Raw genomic sequence first — 3,303 nt, 5'->3', positions numbered from 1 at the left:
AAGGAAGGAAGGAAGGAAGGAAGGAAGGAAGGAAGGAAGGAAGGAAGGAAGGAAGGAAGGAGAGAGTATGATATAAGGAAATGTAACAGTCAGAATAGACAATTACTCTTGGAAAGAAATATGGAATCAAAGAGGTTCTGTTGCTGCTCTTGGCTGCTTGCTTGGAGGGGAGATGAAATTGCTGATAAGCCAATGATATGTACAAGCCGCTGCTCATCTGTCTTTTCTGCAGTTGATGTTAATGTACTTTTATATCTACTTTGGTCTGAGTGTGTTACCCAAGAATTCCTGTGTAAGAACTTAGGAATTAGATCCAGTGTGTGGTGGTGGGAGGGCCTCAAGCTCACTATGGAGTCCAGGCAGACTAGCCTGGAACATGAGACTCTTGTGCCTCAGCCTCTTTGACACTGACATTACAAATGTACATCACTGTGCCTGATTTTTAAATGCCATTTTAAATGGAATTGTTTTCTCAGTTTAATGTTTGTATTAAAGGCAATAGGAGTACAATTAACATTTGTACATTTTCTGCCCTACAGTTTCATTAAGCTTATTCTACTAGTTTGTGGTGGATATTGTCATACTTCTAGTTAAATAATTTTGCTCTCTATGAATATTAAAAAATTTCTTCAGTTTCTAATCTAGATAACCTTTTTTTCCCCTTCTTCTTTTCTAATTCTTCTACTTAGAACCTTTAGTACAAAACTGAATGCAAGAGACAAGAGAAAAGATCTCTGATTTGGTGCTTTTCTTTGTTGGTTGGGCTTGGATTGAGGGGTATATTTTTGAGTTTCATGGAAGTTATTCTCTATGTGTGTGTGTGTGTGTGTGTGTGTGTGTGTGTCTCCACACACACACACATGCACACACTCATACCCACATTTTCTTTTTTTAAAATATACTTAATATATAAATTAAGTGTAATTTAGACTACCCTTGAACTTTCTATGTAGCCCATGCTAGTCTGAAGCTCCTGAGTTTTCCACCTCCATTTCTGAGTACTTGGGTTTTGTGAATGTGCCTCTATAACCAGATTTAAGGATGGGCACAATTATATCGTTCAGACCTTCAGGCAAATCCAGACATTTTCAAGTTGTTACAAAGCCTTTCTGTATCTCAACTCTCTCAGAGCTTCACTTTGGGGTTATATGTCTGCTATGTGTTCCCCCAGTACACCCAAGGCACCATTACAATGTCAGTTCAGCCTACTATGCAAGGACTCTCTGTGTTGTCACGGAGAGGCCACTTCACAGTAGGAGAACAGAAGTGCACTTCTTAGACAAAATCCATGGTCAAGGCAGTAACAATGTTGTTGAGAGATGTTCACATACCTACAGCATTTCCCCTCCCTAGATACAATGCATGGCAATCATCCACAGCAAATGAATGCTCTGTCCTGCCTACAAGGTGCTGTTGGACAGGCATTAGGCAATGTATAATTGACATGTAAAACTTAAATACACATGCACACAAGACTAAAAATGTCTAAATGGAAAAGAAAGGCATACAGATATATAAAATCATGTCTGTACAGAGGCCATGAAAAACATAGCAGAGCAGTCTATATAGGGAAACAATGAGGAGAAACTGGGGGCGAGGAGGACAAAGTAAAGGAGACGCAGGCATAGGAGGGATGCACACAATGCTTGTTACCTGCTTACGGGCAGCCGTTCTTATGTAGCATAGTGATGTATACATTGAATACGTACAATGAAATTTTTAAGTTAAAAATAAATAAAATTAACTTGAAGAAGACTATAGCAGGGCTGGACACGGTGACATACACCTTTAATCCTAACACTCAGGAGGCAAAGGCCAGCATATCTCTGTTTGTTTGAGCTCAGACTGTCTCTATAGTGAGTTCTAAGCCAGCTAGGGTTACACAGTAAAACCCTGTCTCCAAATAACAAAAACAAGTCAACCAAACAGAAAAACCCAACCACAAAAACAAAACAGAACAGAATGATGTATGCTTTCTTCACTCTTGCTCCAGTTAGTGCCCTGTGTACACATGTAGATGCTGGCTCTACATCTTGCCTGCAACCTCTTTCCAGGTTCTGGAGAAGATGCTTGAATACAGAGTTGCTGATATGGATGCCTACTAACAAGCAAAGGCCAGACTCATCCTAGACTGTCAGATAGCAACCCCTCCACCCCTATAGGTGGCAGTGATGGTTCTCAGAAAGGGCAGATGGTGCTTCAGTGAGAATCACCAAGAAAAGTTTTATTTTCATTTTCTTAATAACAAATTAGTTTATTAGGAGCTGGAATCTGGGAATGGAGAGAATGTACCTATTATTACTATGAATGCAATGTGCTGTTTTTGAGAGCAGCAATATCAAATTACAGGAATGCCAACTCTGAAGGCCACAGTGGGTTTTTAATTTGTGTGGTTTGTTTTCGGGATGCAGCCTCAACACATAGTACTGAGTATCCTCGTGCCCCAAGAGTGAACCTACAAAATGCTGCAGTAGCTCAGATATTTTCATATACATTTCCCAGGGCAGGGCAGGGCAGGGCAGGGCAGGGCAGGGCAGGGCAGGGCAGAGCATGGCAGGGCATGGCAGGGCATGGCAGGACATGGCAGGACATGGCAGGGCAGGGCAGAAGAAGGTGGTAAGTGAATACCTGGCAGACATATTTATTTTTATGTCTGTAGGGAAGACATATGAAAATGATATTGATAACCTCTCACTGGACAAGAAAGACAACTTGAGAAAAATCTTCTAGCCTACACTAATGCCTTTGAAGTGTTAGAGCACTCTCTGGGGTCAAGGACTCTCAAGTGACATCTCTATGTGTTTTGTTTCCTTTTTCTACAAAAGTTAGTAGAAAAATGAGCACCTGAGAAGCATGAGGTCAGCATCCTTATGGAAAGGAAGAGGAACCTGCATGGGACTGAAGGTCCTGGGAGAGTCACGAACACCTCGAGACGGGCAGCATGAGGCTCCTGAGCGCTCAGTCTCACCCACTTTCATCTGAGTGATTCTCTTGCACTGTGTATTGTATGAAACAAGTTATACTTCTGACTTTGAAAAGGAATTTATTTATCTGTCTTCCTCTATGATCCAATAAACATAAGACAAAATTTTACTCTACAACTTCATGAAAAAGCATTTTAGTTTGTGGTTTGTTTGGTTACTTTTTCCCATTTTTTTAAAAATAATTTTCAACATGTACTCTTCTTTGTTGTAAATATGAGAACCATTTGAAGAATCTCAAATTATTTGAATTCTTTCAGAATGGCCCAGTTGGAAAGAAAATATTTTTTAAAAATCAGTTTCTTCTTTGATAGGCTCAGGG

The 3,303-nt window shown here is 40.3% G+C and overlaps 1 protein-coding gene across 5 annotated transcripts in view; it reads left to right on the top strand.

Annotated features, from left to right (window-relative positions):
- Nucleotides 1–3,116, top strand: part of Slc17a1 (solute carrier family 17 member 1) — a 29,396-nt gene extending 26,280 nt beyond the window's left edge. For all 5 annotated transcript variants that reach the window (XM_028776318.1, XM_028776316.1, XM_028776317.1 and 2 more), the window contains one exon: nucleotides 2,826–3,116. The gene's annotated coding sequence lies outside the window, so the exon portion shown is untranslated. The remainder of the gene's footprint in view (nucleotides 1–2,825) is intronic.
- Nucleotides 3,117–3,303: the final 187 nt, after the last annotated feature.

This window comes from Grammomys surdaster, unplaced genomic scaffold (genome assembly GCF_004785775.1).
Source record: "Grammomys surdaster isolate TR1022 unplaced genomic scaffold, NIH_TR_1.0 267, whole genome shotgun sequence".
NCBI classification, from domain to species: domain Eukaryota; kingdom Metazoa; phylum Chordata; class Mammalia; order Rodentia; family Muridae; genus Grammomys; species Grammomys surdaster.
Note: the sequence above shows the minus strand (reverse complement) of the source record. Positions and strands in the feature narration are given on the sequence as shown.